Source organism: Lepisosteus platostomus, chromosome 24, assembly GCF_059453375.1.
Source record: "Lepisosteus platostomus isolate fLepPlt1 chromosome 24, fLepPlt1.hap1, whole genome shotgun sequence".
Lineage (NCBI taxonomy): Eukaryota > Metazoa > Chordata > Actinopteri > Semionotiformes > Lepisosteidae > Lepisosteus > Lepisosteus platostomus.
Genome location: NC_142634.1, coordinates 2,725,252 through 2,743,456, shown reverse-complemented (window position 1 = coordinate 2,743,456; position 18,205 = coordinate 2,725,252).

The following is an 18,205-nucleotide window of genomic DNA, read 5'->3' as shown; positions in this document are numbered from 1 at the left end:
ATTTCGGGCTGAAAAACACGTTTTGAAAAGTGTGATGTTACTGCCCCATAACTTATATGGGGTTGACCAAACTTGCAGAAACATGTTTATTTCTGCTGAAAAACACGTTTTGACCCTTTCTGCACACTGGGGTTAAAGGCTGAGTGTGTGGGCTCTTCTGAGCCTTGCTGTTACAAGGAGATTCAGTTGTCTGAAATAACGCGTTTATTTCGGGCTGAAAAACACGTTTTGAAAAGTGTGCTGTTACTGCCCCATAACTTACATGGGGTTGACCAAACTTGCAGAAACATGTTTATTTCTGCTGAAAAACACGTTTTGACCCTTTCTGCACACTGGGGTTAAGGGATGAGTGTGTGGGAACTTCTGAGCCTTGCTGTTACTAGTAGATTCAGCTGTCTGAAAAAACGCGTTTATTTCGGGCTGAAAAACACGTTTTGAAAAGTGTGATGTTACTGCCCCATAACTTACATGGGGTTGACCAAACTTGCAGAAACATGTTTATTTCGGCTGAAAAACACGTTTTGACCCTTTCTGCACACTGGGGTTAAGGGCTGAGTATGTGGGCACTTCTGAGCCTTGCTGTTACAAGGAGATTCAGTTGTCTGAAAAAACGCGTTTATTTCGGGCTGAAAAACACGTTTTGAAAAGTGTGATGTTACTGCCCCATAACTTACATGGGGTTGACCAAACTTGCAGAAACATGTTTATTTCTGCTGAAAAACACGTTTTGACCCTTTCTGCACACTGGGGTTAAGGGCTGAGTGTGTGGGTACTTCTGAGCCTTGCTGTTATAAGTAGATTCAGCTGTCTGAAAAAACGAGTTTATTTCGGGCTGAAAAACACGTTTTGAAAAGTGTGATGTTACTGCCCCATAACTTACATGGGGTTGACCAAACTTGCAGAAACATGTTTATTTCTGCTGAAAAACACGTTTTGACCCTTTCTGCACACTGGGGTTAAGGGCTTAGTGTGTGGGCTCTTCTGAGCCTTGCTGTTACAAGGAGATTCAGTTGTCTGAAAAAACGCGTTTATTTCGGGCTGAAAAACACGTTTTGAAAAGTGTGATGTTACTGCCCCATAACTTATATGGGGTTGACCAAACTTGCAGAAACATGTTTATTTCTGCTGAAAAACACGTTTTGACCCTTTCTGCACACTGGGGTTAAAGGCTGAGTGTGTGGGCACTTCTGAGCCTTGCTGTTACAAGTAGATTCAGCTGTTTGAAAAAACGCGTTTATTTCGGGCTGAAAAACACGTTTTGAAAAGTGTGATGTTACTGCCCCATAACTTACATGGGGTTGACCAAACTTGCAGAAACATGTTTATTTCTGCTGAAAAACACGTTTTGACCCTTTCTGCACACTGGGGTTAAGGGCTGAGTGTGTGGGCACTTCTGAGCCTTGCTGTTACAAGGAGATTCAGTTGTCTGAAAAAACGCGTTTATTTCGGGCTGAAAAACACGTTTTGAAAAGTGTGATGTTACTGCCCCATAACTTACATGGGGTTGACCAAACTTGCAGAAACATGTTTATTTCTGCTGAAAAACACGTTTTGACCCTTTCTGCACACTGGGGTTAAGGGCTGAGTGTGTGGGCACTTCTGAGCCTTGCTGTTACAAGGAGATTCAGTTGTCTGAAAAAACGCTTTTATGTCGGGCTGAAAAACACGTTTTGAAAAGTGTGATGTTACTGCCCCATAGCTTACATGGGGTTGACCAAACTTGCAGAAACATGTTTATTTCTGCTGAAAAACACGTTTTGACCCTTTCTGCACACTGGGGTTAAGGGCTGAGTGTGTGGGCTCTTCTGAGCCTTGCTGTTACAAGGAGATTCAGTTGTCTGAAAAAACGCGTTTATTTCGGGCTGAAAAACACGTTTTGAAAAGTGTGATGTTACTGCCCCATAACTTACATGGGGTTGACCAAACTTGCAGAAACATGTTTATTTCTGCTGAAAAACACGTTTTGACCCTTTCTGCACACTGGGGTTAAGGGCTGAGTGTGTGGGCACTTCTGAGCCTTGCTGTTACAAGGAGATTCAGTTGTCTGAAAAAACGCGTTTATTTCGGGCTGAAAAACACGTTTTGAAAAGTGTGATGTTACTGCCCCATAACTTACATGGGGTTGACCAAACTTGCAGAAACATGTTTATTTCTGCTGAAAAACACGTTTTGACCCTTTCTGCACACTGGGGTTAAGGGCTGAGTGTGTGGGCTCTTCTGAGCCTTGCTGTTACAAGGAGATTCAGTTGTCTGAAAAAACGCGTTTATTTCGGGCTGAAAAACACGTTTTGAAAAGTGTGATGTTACTGCCCCATAACTTACATGGGGTTGACCAAACTTGCAGAAACATGTTTATTTCTGCTGAAAAACACGTTTTGACCCTTTCTGCACACTGGGGTTAAGGGCTGAGTGTGTGGGCTCTTCTGAGCCTTGCTGTTACAAGGAGATTCAGTTGTCTGAAAAAACGCGTTTATTTCGGGCTGAAAAACACGTTTTGAAAAGTGTGATGTTACTGCCCCATAACTTACATGGGGTTGACCAAACTTGCAGAAACATGTTTATTTCTGCTGAAAAACACGTTTTGACCCTTTCTGCACACTGGGGTTAAGGGCTGAGTGTGTGGGCACTTCTGAGCCTTGCTGTTACAAGGAGATTCAGTTGTCTGAAAAAACGCGTTTATTTCGGGCTGAAAAACACGTTTTGAAAAGTGTGATGTTACTGCCCCATAACTTACATGGGGTTGACCAAACTTGCAGAAACATGTTTATTTCTGCTGAAAAACACGTTTTGACCCTTTCTGCACACTGGGGTTAAAGGCTGAGTGTGTGGGCACTTCTGAGCCTTGCTGTTACAAGTAGATTCAGCTGTTTGAAAAAACGCGTTTATTTCGGGCTGAAAAACACGTTTTGAAAAGTGTGATGTTACTGCCCCATAACTTACATGGGGTTGACCAAACTTGCAGAAACATGTTTATTTCTGCTGAAAAACACGTTTTGACCCTTTCTGCACACTGGGGTTAAGGGCTTAGTGTGTGGGCTCTTCTGAGCCTTGCTGTTACAAGGAGATTCAGTTGTCTGAAAAAACGCGTTTATTTCGGGCTGAAAAACACGTTTTGAAAAGTGTGCTGTTACTGCCCCATAACTTACATGGGGTTGACCAAACTTGCAGAAACATGTTTATTTCTGCTGAAAAACACGTTTTGACCCTTTCTGCACACTGGGGTTAAGGGATGAGTGTGTGGGAACTTCTGAGCCTTGCTGTTACTAGTAGATTCAGCTGTCTGAAAAAACGCGTTTATTTCGGGCTGAAAAACACGTTTTGAAAAGTGTGATGTTACTGCCCCATAACTTACATGGGGTTGACCAAACTTGCAGAAACATGTTTATTTCGGCTGAAAAACACGTTTTGACCCTTTCTGCACACTGGGGTTAAGGGCTGAGTATGTGGGCACTTCTGAGCCTTGCTGTTACAAGGAGATTCAGTTGTCTGAAAAAACGCGTTTATTTCGGGCTGAAAAACACGTTTTGAAAAGTGTGATGTTACTGCCCCATAACTTACATGGGGTTGACCAAACTTGCAGAAACATGTTTATTTCTGCTGAAAAACACGTTTTGACCCTTTCTGCACACTGGGGTTAAGGGCTGAGTGTGTGGGCACTTCTGAGCCTTGCTGTTATAAGTAGATTCAGCTGTCTGAAAAAACGAGTTTATTTCGGGCTGAAAAACACGTTTTGAAAAGTGTGATGTTACTGCCCCATAACTTACATGGGGTTGACCAAACTTGCAGAAACATGTTTATTTCTGCTGAAAAACACGTTTTGACCCTTTCTGCACACTGGGGTTAAGGGCTTAGTGTGTGGGCTCTTCTGAGCCTTGCTGTTACAAGGAGATTCAGTTGTCTGAAAAAACGCGTTTATTTCGGGCTGAAAAACACGTTTTGAAAAGTGTGATGTTACTGCCCCATAACTTATATGGGGTTGACCAAACTTGCAGAAACATGTTTATTTCTGCTGAAAAACACGTTTTGACCCTTTCTGCACACTGGGGTTAAAGGCTGAGTGTGTGGGCACTTCTGAGCCTTGCTGTTACAAGTAGATTCAGCTGTTTGAAAAAACGCGTTTATTTCGGGCTGAAAAACACGTTTTGAAAAGTGTGATGTTACTGCCCCATAACTTACATGGGGTTGACCAAACTTGCAGAAACATGTTTATTTCTGCTGAAAAACACGTTTTGACCCTTTCTGCACACTGGGGTTAAGGGCTGAGTGTGTGGGCACTTCTGAGCCTTGCTGTTACAAGGAGATTCAGTTGTCTGAAAAAACGCGTTTATTTCGGGCTGAAAAACACGTTTTGAAAAGTGTGATGTTACTGCCCCATAACTTACATGGGGTTGACCAAACTTGCAGAAACATGTTTATTTCTGCTGAAAAACACGTTTTGACCCTTTCTGCACACTGGGGTTAAGGGCTGAGTGTGTGGGCACTTCTGAGCCTTGCTGTTACAAGGAGATTCAGTTGTCTGAAAAAACGCTTTTATGTCGGGCTGAAAAACACGTTTTGAAAAGTGTGATGTTACTGCCCCATAACTTACATGGGGTTGACCAAACTTGCAGAAACATGTTTATTTCTGCTGAAAAACACGTTTTGACCCTTTCTGCACACTGGGGTTAAGGGCTGAGTGTGTGGGCACTTCTGAGCCTTGCTGTTACAAGGAGATTCAGTTGTCTGAAAAAACGCGTTTATTTCGGGCTGAAAAACACGTTTTGAAAAGTGTGATGTTACTGCCCCATAACTTACATGGGGTTGACCAAACTTGCAGAAACATGTTTATTTCTGCTGAAAAACACGTTTTGACCCTTTCTGCACACTGGGGTTAAGGGCTGAGTGTGTGGGCACTTCTGAGCCTTGCTGTTACAAGGAGATTCAGTTGTCTGAAAAAACGCGTTTATTTCGGGCTGAAAAACACGTTTTGAAAAGTGTGATGTTACTGCCCCATAACTTACATGGGGTTGACCAAACTTGCAGAAACATGTTTATTTCTGCTGAAAAACACGTTTTGACCCTTTCTGCACACTGGGGTTAAGGGCTGAGTGTGTGGGCACTTCTGAGCCTTGCTGTTACAAGGAGATTCAGTTGTCTGAAAAAACGCTTTTATGTCGGGCTGAAAAACACGTTTTGAAAAGTGTGATGTTACTGCCCCATAGCTTACATGGGGTTGACCAAACTTGCAGAAACATGTTTATTTCTGCTGAAAAACACGTTTTGACCCTTTCTGCACACTGGGGTTAAGGGCTGAGTGTGTGGGCTCTTCTGAGCCTTGCTGTTACAAGGAGATTCAGTTGTCTGAAAAAACGCGTTTATTTCGGGCTGAAAAACACGTTTTGAAAAGTGTGATGTTACTGCCCCATAACTTACATGGGGTTGACCAAACTTGCAGAAACATGTTTATTTCTGCTGAAAAACACGTTTTGACCCTTTCTGCACACTGGGGTTAAGGGCTTAGTGTGTGGGCTCTTCTGAGCCTTGCTGTTACAAGGAGATTCAGTTGTCTGAAAAAACGCGTTTATTTCGGGCTGAAAAACACGTTTTGAAAAGTGTGATGTTTCTGCCCCATAACTTATATGGGGTTGACCAAACTTGCAGAAACATGTTTATTTCTGCTGAAAAACACGTTTTGACCCTTTCTGCACACTGGGGTTAAAGGCTGAGTGTGTGGGCACTTCTGAGCCTTGCTGTTACAAGTAGATTCAGCTGTTTGAAAAAACGCGTTTATTTCGGGCTGAAAAACACGTTTTGAAAAGTGTGATGTTACTGCCCCATAACTTACATGGGGTTGACCAAAATTGCAGAAACATGTTTATTTCTGCTGAAAAACACGTTTTGACCCTTTCTGCACACTGGGGTTAAGGGCTGAGTGTGTGGGCACTTCTGAGCCTTGCTGTTACAAGGAGATTCAGTTGTCTGAAAAATGCGTTTATTTCGGGCTGAAAAACACGTTTTGAAAAGTGTGATGTTACTGCCCCATAACTTACATGGGGTTGACCAAACTTGCAGAAACATGTTTATTTCTGCTGAAAAACACGTTTTGACCCTTTCTGCACACTGGGGTTAAGGGCTTAGTGTGTGGGCTCTTCTGAGCCTTGCTGTTACAAGGAGATTCAGTTGTCTGAAAAAACGCGTTTATTTCGGGCTGAAAAACACGTTTTGAAAAGTGTGATGTTACTGCCCCATAACTTATATGGGGTTGACCAAACTTGCAGAAACATGTTTATTTCTGCTGAAAAACACGTTTTGACCCTTTCTGCACACTGGGGTTAAAGGCTGAGTGTGTGGGCACTTCTGAGCCTTGCTGTTACAAGTAGATTCAGCTGTTTGAAAAAACGCGTTTATTTCGGGCTGAAAAACACGTTTTGAAAAGTGTGATGTTACTGCCCCATAACTTGCATGGGGTTGACCAAACTTGCAGAAACATGTTTATTTCTGCTGAAAAACACGTTTTGACCCTTTCTGCACACTGGGGTTAAGGGCTTAGTGTGTGGGCTCTTCTGAGCCTTGCTGTTACAAGGAGATTCAGTTGTCTGAAAAAACCCGTTTATTTCGGGCTGAAAAACACGTTTTGAAAAGTGTGCTGTTACTGCCCCATAACTTACATGGGGTTGACCAAACTTGCAGAAACATGTTTATTTCTGCTGAAAAACACGTTTTGACCCTTTCTGCACACTGGGGTTAAGGGATGAGTGTGTGGGAACTTCTGAGCCTTGCTGTTACTAGTAGATTCAGCTGTCTGAAAAAACGCGTTTATTTCGGGCTGAAAAACACGTTTTGAAAAGTGTGATGTTACTGCCCCATAACTTACATGGGGTTGACCAAACTTGCAGAAACATGTTTATTTCTGCTGAAAAACACGTTTTGACCCTTTCTGCACACTGGGGTTAAGGGCTGAGTGTGTGGGCACTTCTGAGCCTTGCTGTTACAAGGAGATTCAGTTGTCTGAAAAAACGCGTTTATTTCGGGCTGAAAAACACGTTTTGAAAAGTGTGATGTTACAGCCCCATAACTTACATGGGGTTGACCAAACTTGCAGAAACATGTTTATTTCTGCTGAAAAACACGTTTTGACCCTTTCTGCACACTGGGGTTAAGGGCTGAGTGTGTGGGCACTTCTGAGCCTTGCTGTTACAAGTAGATTCAGCTGTCTGAAAAAACGAGTTTATTTCGGGCTGAAAAACACGTTTTGAAAAGTGTGATGTTACTGCCCCATAACTTACATGGGGTTGACCAAACTTGCAGAAACATGTTTATTTCTGCTGAAAAACATGTTTTGACCCTTTCTGCACACTGGGGTTAAGGGCTGAGTGTGTGGGCACTTCTGAGCCTTGCTGTTACAAGGAGATTCAGTTGTCTGAAAAAACGCGTTTATTTCGGGCTGAAAAACACGTTTTGAAAAGTGTGATGTTACTGCCCCATAACTTACATGGGGTTGACCAAACTTGCAGAAACATGTTTATTTCTGCTGAAAAACACGTTTTGACCCTTTCTGCACACTGGGGTTAAGGGCTGAGTGTGTGGGCTCTTCTGAGCCTTGCTGTTACAAGGAGATTCAGTAGTCTGAAAAAACGCGTTTATTTCGGGCTGAAAAACACGTTTTGAAAAGTGTGATGTTACTGCCCCATAACTTACATGGGGTTGACCAAACTTGCAGAAACATGTTTATTTCTGCTGAAAAACACGTTTTGACCCTTTCTGCACACTGGGGTTAAGGGCTGAGTGTGTGGGCACTTCTGAGCCTTGCTGTTACAAGGAGATTCAGTTGTTTGAAAAAATGCGTTTATTTCGGGCTGAAAAACACGTTTTGAAAAGTGTGATGTTACTGCCCCATAACTTACATGGGGTTGACCAAACTTGCAGAAACATGTTTATTTCTGCTGAAAAACACGTTTTGACCCTTTCTGCACACTGGGGTTAAGGGCTGAGTGTGTGGGCACTTCTGAGCCTTGCTGTTACAAGTAGATTCAGCTGTATGAAAAAACGAGTTTATTTCGGGCTGAAAAAGACGTTTTGAAAAGTGTGATGTTACTGCCCCATAACTTACATGGGGTTGACCAAACTTGCAGAAACATGTTTATTTCTGCTGAAAAACACGTTTTGACCCTTTCTGCACACTGGGGTTAAGGGCTTAGTGTGTGGGCTCTTCTGAGCCTTGCTGTTACAAGGAGATTCAGTTGTCTGAAAAAACGCGTTTATTTCGGGCTGAAAAACACGTTTTGAAAAGTGTGATGTTACTGCCCCATAACTTATATGGGGTTGACCAAACTTGCAGAAACATGTTTATTTCTGCTGAAAAACACGTTTTGACCCTTTCTGCACACTGGGGTTAAAGGCTGAGTGTGTGGGCACTTCTGAGCCTTGCTGTTACAAGTAGATTCAGCTGTTTGAAAAAACGCGTTTATTTCGGGCTGAAAAACACGTTTTGAAAAGTGTGATGTTACTGCCCCATAACTTACATGGGGTTGACCAAACTTGCAGAAACATGTTTATTTCTGCTGAAAAACACGTTTTGACCCTTTCTGCACACTGGGGTTAAGGGCTTAGTGTGTGGGCTCTTCTGAGCCTTGCTGTTACAAGGAAATTCAGTTGTCTGAAAAAACGCGTTTATTTCGGGCTGAAAAACACGTTTTGAAAAGTGTGCTGTTACTGCCCCATAACTTACATGGGGTTGACCAAACTTGCAGAAACATGTTTATTTCTGCTGAAAAACACGTTTTGACCCTTTCTGCACACTGGGGTTAAGGGATGAGTGTGTGGGAACTTCTGAGCCTTGCTGTTACTAGTAGATTCAGCTGTCTGAAAAAACGCGTTTATTTCGGGCTGAAAAACACGTTTTGAAAAGTGTGATGTTACTGCCCCATAACTTACATGGGGTTGACCAAACTTGCAGAAACATGTTTATTTCGGCTGAAAAACACGTTTTGACCCTTTCTGCACACTGGGGTTAAGGGCTGAGTATGTGGGCACTTCTGAGCCTTGCTGTTACAAGGAGATTCAGTTGTCTGAAAAAACGCGTTTATTTCGGGCTGAAAAACACGTTTTGAAAAGTGTGATGTTACTGCCCCATAACTTACATGGGGTTGACCAAACTTGCAGAAACATGTTTATTTCTGCTGAAAAACACGTTTTGACCCTTTCTGCACACTGGGGTTAAGGGCTGAGTGTGTGGGCACTTCTGAGCCTTGCTGTTATAAGTAGATTCAGCTGTCTGAAAAAACGAGTTTATTTCGGGCTGAAAAACACGTTTTGAAAAGTGTGATGTTACTGCCCCATAACTTACATGGGGTTGACCAAACTTGCAGAAACATGTTTATTTCTGCTGAAAAACACGTTTTGACCCTTTCTGCACACTGGGGTTAAGGGCTTAGTGTGTGGGCTCTTCTGAGCCTTGCTGTTACAAGGAGATTCAGTTGTCTGAAAAAACGCGTTTATTTCGGGCTGAAAAACACGTTTTGAAAAGTGTGATGTTACTGCCCCATAACTTATATGGGGTTGACCAAACTTGCAGAAACATGTTTATTTCTGCTGAAAAACACGTTTTGACCCTTTCTGCACACTGGGGTTAAGGGCTGAGTGTGTGGGCACTTCTGAGCCTTGCTGTTACAAGTAGATTCAGCTGTCTGAAAAAACGAGTTTATTTCGGGCTGAAAAACACGTTTTGAAAAGTGTGATGTTACTGCCCCATAACTTACATGGGGTTGACCAAACTTGCAGAAACATGTTTATTTCTGCTGAAAAACACGTTTTGACCCTTTCTGCACACTGGGGTTAAGGGCTGAGTGTGTGGGCACTTCTGAGCCTTGCTGTTACAAGGAGATTCAGTTGTCTGAAAAAACGCGTTTATTTCGGGCTGAAAAACACGTTTTGAAAAGTGTGATGTTACTGCCCCATAACTTACATGGGGTTGACCAAACTTGCAGAAACATGTTTATTTCTGCTGAAAAACACGTTTTGACCCTTTCTGCACACTGGGGTTAAGGGCTGAGTGTGTGGGCACTTCTGAGCCTTGCTGTTACAAGGAGATTCAGTTGTCTGAAAAAACGCTTTTATGTCGGGCTGAAAAACACGTTTTGAAAAGTGTGATGTTACTGCCCCATAACTTACATGGGGTTGACCAAACTTGCAGAAACATGTTTATTTCTGCTGAAAAACACGTTTTGACCCTTTCTGCACACTGGGGTTAAGGGCTGAGTGTGTGGGCTCTTCTGAGCCTTGCTGTTACAAGGAGATTCAGTTGTCTGAAAAAACGCGTTTATTTCGGGCTGAAAAACACGTTTTGAAAAGTGTGATGTTACTGCCCCATAACTTACATGGGGTTGACCAAACTTGCAGAAACATGTTTATTTCTGCTGAAAAACACGTTTTGACCCTTTCTGCACACTGGGGTTAAGTGCTGAGTGTGTGGGCACTTCTGAGCCTTGCTGTTACAAGGAGATTCAGTTGTCTGAAAAACCGCGTTTATTTCGGGCTGAAAAACACGTTTTGAAAAGTGTGATGTTACTGCCCCATAACTTACATGGGGTTGACCAAACTTGCAGAAACATGTTTATTTCGGGCTGAAAAACACGTTTTGAAAAGTGTGATGTTACTGCCCCATAACTTACATGGGGTTGACCAAACTTGCAGAAACATGTTTATTTCTGCTGAAAAACACGTTTTGACCCTTTCTGCACACTGGGGTTAAGGGCTGAGTGTGTGGGCTCTTCTGAGCCTTGCTGTTACAAGGAGATTCAGTTGTCTGAAAAAACGCGTTTATTTCGGGCTGAAAAACACGTTTTGAAAAGTGTGATGTTACTGCCCCATAACTTACATGGGGTTGACCAAACTTGCAGAAACATGTTTATTTCTGCTGAAAAACACGTTTTGACCCTTTCTGCACACTGGGGTTAAGGGCTGAGTGTGTGGGCACTTCTGAGCCTTGCTGTTACAAGGAGATTCAGTTGTCTGAAAAAACGCGTTTATTTCGGGCTGAAAAACACGTTTTGAAAAGTGTGATGTTACTGCCCCATAACTTACATGGGGTTGACCAAACTTGCAGAAACATGTTTATTTCTGCTGAAAAACACGTTTTGACCCTTTCTGCACACTGGGGTTAAGGGCTGAGTGTGTGGGCTCTTCTGAGCCTTGCTGTTACAAGGAGATTCAGTTGTCTGAAAAAACGCGTTTATTTCGGGCTGAAAAACACGTTTTGAAAAGTGTGATGTTACTGCCCCATAACTTACATGGGGTTGACCAAACTTGCAGAAACATGTTTATTTCTGCTGAAAAACACGTTTTGACCCTTTCTGCACACTGGGGTTAAGGGCTGAGTGTGTGGGCTCTTCTGAGCCTTGCTGTTACAAGGAGATTCAGTTGTCTGAAAAAACGCGTTTATTTCGGGCTGAAAAACACGTTTTGAAAAGTGTGATGTTACTGCCCCATAACTTACATGGGGTTGACCAAACTTGCAGAAACATGTTTATTTCTGCTGAAAAACACGTTTTGACCCTTTCTGCACACTGGGGTTAAGGGCTGAGTGTGTGGGCACTTCTGAGCCTTGCTGTTACAAGGAGATTCAGTTGTCTGAAAAAACGCTTTTATGTCGGGCTGAAAAACACGTTTTGAAAAGTGTGATGTTACTGCCCCATAACTTACATGGGGTTGACCAAACTTGCAGAAACATGTTTATTTCTGCTGAAAAACACGTTTTGACCCTTTCTGCACACTGGGGTTAAGGGCTGAGTGTGTGGGCTCTTCTGAGCCTTGCTGTTACAAGGAGATTCAGTAGTCTGAAAAAACGCGTTTATTTCGGGCTGAAAAACACGTTTTGAAAAGTGTGATGTTACTGCCCCATAACTTACATGGGGTTGACCAAACTTGCAGAAACATGTTTATTTCTGCTGAAAAACACGTTTTGACCCTTTCTGCACACTGGGGTTAAGGGCTGAGTGTGTGGGCACTTCTGAGCCTTGCTGTTACAAGGAGATTCAGTTGTCTGAAAAAACGCGTTTATTTCGGGCTGAAAAACACGTTTTGAAAAGTGTGATGTTACTGCCCCATAACTTACATGGGGTTGACCAAACTTGCAGAAACATGTTTATTTCTGCTGAAAAACACGTTTTGACCCTTTCTGCACACTGGGGTTAAGGGCTGAGTGTGTGGGCACTTCTGAGCCTTGCTGTTACAAGTAGATTCAGCTGTCTGAAAAAACGAGTTTATTTCGGGCTGAAAAACACGTTTTGAAAAGTGTGATGTTACTGCCCCATAACTTACATGGGGTTGACCAAACTTGCAGAAACATGTTTATTTCTGCTGAAAAACACGTTTTGACCCTTTCTGCACACTGGGGTTAAGGGCTTAGTGTGTGGGCTCTTCTGAGCCTTGCTGTTACAAGGAGATTCAGTTGTCTGAAAAAACGCGTTTATTTCGGGCTGAAAAACACGTTTTGAAAAGTGTGATGTTTCTGCCCCATAACTTATATGGGGTTGACCAAACTTGCAGAAACATGTTTATTTCTGCTGAAAAACACGTTTTGACCCTTTCTGCACACTGGGGTTAAAGGCTGAGTGTGTGGGCACTTCTGAGCCTTGCTGTTACAAGTAGATTCAGCTGTTTGAAAAAACGCGTTTATTTCGGGCTGAAAAACACGTTTTGAAAAGTGTGATGTTACTGCCCCATAACTTACATGGGGTTGACCAAAATTACAGAAACATGTTTATTTCTGCTGAAAAACACGTTTTGACCCTTTCTGCACACTGGGGTTAAGGGCTGAGTGTGTGGGCACTTCTGAGCCTTGCTGTTACAAGGAGATTCAGTTGTCTGAAAAATGCGTTTATTTCGGGCTGAAAAACACGTTTTGAAAAGTGTGATGTTACTGCCCCATAACTTACATGGGGTTGACCAAACTTGCAGAAACATGTTTATTTCTGCTGAAAAACACGTTTTGACCCTTTCTGCACACTGGGGTTAAGGGCTTAGTGTGTGGGCTCTTCTGAGCCTTGCTGTTACAAGGAGATTCAGTTGTCTGAAAAAACGCGTTTATTTCGGGCTGAAAAACACGTTTTGAAAAGTGTGATGTTACTGCCCCATAACTTATATGGGGTTGACCAAACTTGCAGAAACATGTTTATTTCTGCTGAAAAACACGTTTTGACCCTTTCTGCACACTGGGGTTAAAGGCTGAGTGTGTGGGCACTTCTGAGCCTTGCTGTTACAAGTAGATTCAGCTGTTTGAAAAAACGCTTTTATGTCGGGCTGAAAAACACGTTTTGAAAAGTGTGCTGTTACTGCCCCATAACTTACATGGGGTTGACCAAACTTGCAGAAACATGTTTATTTCTGCTGAAAAACACGTTTTGACCCTTTCTGCACACTGGGGTTAAGGGATGAGTGTGTGGGAACTTCTGAGCCTTGCTGTTACTAGTAGATTCAGCTGTCTGAAAAAACGCGTTTATTTCGGGCTGAAAAACACGTTTTGAAAAGTGTGATGTTACTGCCCCATAACTTACATGGGGTTGACCAAACTTGCAGAAACATGTTTATTTCTGCTGAAAAACACGTTTTGACCCTTTCTGCACACTGGGGTTAAGGGCTGAGTGTGTGGGCACTTCTGAGCCTTGCTGTTACAAGGAGATTCAGTTGTCTGAAAAAACGCGTTTATTTCGGGCTGAAAAACACGTTTTGAAAAGTGTGATGTTACAGCCCCATAACTTACATGGGGTTGACCAAACTTGCAGAAACATGTTTATTTCTGCTGAAAAACACGTTTTGACCCTTTCTGCACACTGGGGTTAAGGGCTGAGTGTGTGGGCACTTCTGAGCCTTGCTGTTACAAGTAGATTCAGCTGTCTGAAAAAACGAGTTTATTTCGGGCTGAAAAACACGTTTTGAAAAGTGTGATGTTACTGCCCCATAACTTACATGGGGTTGACCAAACTTGCAGAAACATGTTTATTTCTGCTGAAAAACATGTTTTGACCCTTTCTGCACACTGGGGTTAAGGGCTGAGTGTGTGGGCACTTCTGAGCCTTGCTGTTACAAGGAGATTCAGTTGTCTGAAAAAACGCGTTTATTTCGGGCTGAAAAACACGTTTTGAAAAGTGTGATGTTACTGCCCCATAACTTACATGGGGTTGACCAAACTTGCAGAAACATGTTTATTTCTGCTGAAAAACACGTTTTGACCCTTTCTGCACACTGGGGTTAAGGGCTGAGTGTGTGGGCTCTTCTGAGCCTTGCTGTTACAAGGAGATTCAGTAGTCTGAAAAAACGCGTTTATTTCGGGCTGAAAAACACGTTTTGAAAAGTGTGATGTTACTGCCCCATAACTTACATGGGGTTGACCAAACTTGCAGAAACATGTTTATTTCTGCTGAAAAACACGTTTTGACCCTTTCTGCACACTGGGGTTAAGGGCTGAGTGTGTGGGCACTTCTGAGCCTTGCTGTTACAAGGAGATTCAGTTGTTTGAAAAAATGCGTTTATTTCGGGCTGAAAAACACGTTTTGAAAAGTGTGATGTTACTGCCCCATAACTTACATGGGGTTGACCAAACTTGCAGAAACATGTTTATTTCTGCTGAAAAACACGTTTTGACCCTTTCTGCACACTGGGGTTAAGGGCTGAGTGTGTGGGCACTTCTGAGCCTTGCTGTTACAAGTAGATTCAGCTGTATGAAAAAACGAGTTTATTTCGGGCTGAAAAAGACGTTTTGAAAAGTGTGATGTTACTGCCCCATAACTTACATGGGGTTGACCAAACTTGCAGAAACATGTTTATTTCTGCTGAAAAACACGTTTTGACCCTTTCTGCACACTGGGGTTAAGGGCTTAGTGTGTGGGCTCTTCTGAGCCTTGCTGTTACAAGGAGATTCAGTTGTCTGAAAAAACGCGTTTATTTCGGGCTGAAAAACACGTTTTGAAAAGTGTGATGTTACTGCCCCATAACTTATATGGGGTTGACCAAACTTGCAGAAACATGTTTATTTCTGCTGAAAAACACGTTTTGACCCTTTCTGCACACTGGGGTTAAAGGCTGAGTGTGTGGGCACTTCTGAGCCTTGCTGTTACAAGTAGATTCAGCTGTTTGAAAAAACGCGTTTATTTCGGGCTGAAAAACACGTTTTGAAAAGTGTGATGTTACTGCCCCATAACTTACATGGGGTTGACCAAACTTGCAGAAACATGTTTATTTCTGCTGAAAAACACGTTTTGACCCTTTCTGCACACTGGGGTTAAGGGCTTAGTGTGTGGGCTCTTCTGAGCCTTGCTGTTACAAGGAGATTCAGTTGTCTGAAAAAACGCGTTTATTTCGGGCTGAAAAACACGTTTTGAAAAGTGTGCTGTTACTGCCCCATAACTTACATGGGGTTGACCAAACTTGCAGAAACATGTTTATTTCTGCTGAAAAACACGTTTTGACCCTTTCTGCACACTGGGGTTAAGGGATGAGTGTGTGGGAACTTCTGAGCCTTGCTGTTACTAGTAGATTCAGCTGTCTGAAAAAACGCGTTTATTTCGGGCTGAAAAACACGTTTTGAAAAGTGTGATGTTACTGCCCCATAACTTACATGGGGTTGACCAAACTTGCAGAAACATGTTTATTTCGGCTGAAAAACACGTTTTGACCCTTTCTGCACACTGGGGTTAAGGGCTGAGTATGTGGGCACTTCTGAGCCTTGCTGTTACAAGGAGATTCAGTTGTCTGAAAAAACGCGTTTATTTCGGGCTGAAAAACACGTTTTGAAAAGTGTGATGTTACTGCCCCATAACTTACATGGGGTTGACCAAACTTGCAGAAACATGTTTATTTCTGCTGAAAAACACGTTTTGACCCTTTCTGCACACTGGGGTTAAGGGCTGAGTGTGTGGGCACTTCTGAGCCTTGCTGTTATAAGTAGATTCAGCTGTCTGAAAAAACGAGTTTATTTCGGGCTGAAAAACACGTTTTGAAAAGTGTGATGTTACTGCCCCATAACTTACATGGGGTTGACCAAACTTGCAGAAACATGTTTATTTCTGCTGAAAAACACGTTTTGACCCTTTCTGCACACTGGGGTTAAGGGCTTAGTGTGTGGGCTCTTCTGAGCCTTGCTGTTACAAGGAGATTCAGTTGTCTGAAAAAACGCGTTTATTTCGGGCTGAAAAACACGTTTTGAAAAGTGTGATGTTACTGCCCCATAACTTATATGGGGTTGACCAAACTTGCAGAAACATGTTTATTTCTGCTGAAAAACACGTTTTGACCCTTTCTGCACACTGGGGTTAAAGGCTGAGTGTGTGGGCACTTCTGAGCCTTGCTGTTACAAGTAGATTCAGCTGTTTGAAAAAACGCGTTTATTTCGGGCTGAAAAACACGTTTTGAAAAGTGTGATGTTACTGCCCCATAACTTACATGGGGTTGACCAAACTTGCAGAAACATGTTTATTTCTGCTGAAAAACACGTTTTGACCCTTTCTGCACACTGGGGTTAAGGGCTGAGTGTGTGGGCACTTCTGAGCCTTGCTGTTACAAGGAGATTCAGTTGTCTGAAAAAACGCGTTTATTTCGGGCTGAAAAACACGTTTTGAAAAGTGTGATGTTACTGCCCCATAACTTACATGGGGTTGACCAAACTTGCAGAAACATGTTTATTTCTGCTGAAAAACACGTTTTGACCCTTTCTGCACACTGGGGTTAAGGGCTGAGTGTGTGGGCACTTCTGAGCCTTGCTGTTACAAGGAGATTCAGTTGTCTGAAAAAACGCTTTTATGTCGGGCTGAAAAACACGTTTTGAAAAGTGTGATGTTACTGCCCCATAACTTACATGGGGTTGACCAAACTTGCAGAAACATGTTTATTTCTGCTGAAAAACACGTTTTGACCCTTTCTGCACACTGGGGTTAAGGGCTGAGTGTGTGGGCTCTTCTGAGCCTTGCTGTTACAAGGAGATTCAGTTGTCTGAAAAAACGCGTTTATTTCGGGCTGAAAAACACGTTTTGAAAAGTGTGATGTTACTGCCCCATAACTTACATGGGGTTGACCAAACTTGCAGAAACATGTTTATTTCTGCTGAAAAACACGTTTTGACCCTTTCTGCACACTGGGGTTAAGGGCTGAGTGTGTGGGCACTTCTGAGCCTTGCTGTTACAAGGAGATTCAGTTGTCTGAAAAAACGCGTTTATTTCGGGCTGAAAAACACGTTTTGAAAAGTGTGATGTTACTGCCCCATAACTTACATGGGGTTGACCAAACTTGCAGAAACATGTTTATTTCGGGCTGAAAAACACGTTTTGAAAAGTGTGATGTTACTGCCCCATAACTTACATGGGGTTGACCAAACTTGCAGAAACATGTTTATTTCTGCTGAAAAACACGTTTTGACCCTTTCTGCACACTGGGGTTAAGGGCTGAGTGTGTGGGCTCTTCTGAGCCTTGCTGTTACAAGGAGATTCAGTTGTCTGAAAAAACGCGTTTATTTCGGGCTGAAAAACACGTTTTGAAAAGTGTGATGTTACTGCCCCATAACTTACATGGGGTTGACCAAACTTGCAGAAACATGTTTATTTCTGCTGAAAAACACGTTTTGACCCTTTCTGCACACTGGGGTTAAGGGCTGAGTGTGTGGGCACTTCTGAGCCTTGCTGTTACAAGGAGATTCAGTTGTCTGAAAAAACGCGTTTATTTCGGGCTGAAAAACACGTTTTGAAAAGTGTGATGTTACTGCCCCATAACTTACATGGGGTTGACCAAACTTGCAGAAACATGTTTATTTCTTCTGAAAAACACGTTTTGACCCTTTCTGCACACTGGGGTTAAGGGCTGAGTGTGTGGGCTCTTCTGAGCCTTGCTGTTACAAGGAGATTCAGTTGTCTGAAAAAACGCGTTTATTTCGGGCTGAAAAACACGTTTTGAAAAGTGTGATGTTACTGCCCCATAACTTACATGGGGTTGACCAAACTTGCAGAAACATGTTTATTTCTGCTGAAAAACACGTTTTGACCCTTTCTGCACACTGGGGTTAAGGGCTGAGTGTGTGGGCTCTTCTGAGCCTTGCTGTTACAAGGAGATTCAGTTGTCTGAAAAAACGCGTTTATTTCGGGCTGAAAAACACGTTTTGAAAAGTGTGATGTTACTGCCCCATAACTTACATGGGGTTGACCAAACTTGCAGAAACATGTTTATTTCTGCTGAAAAACACGTT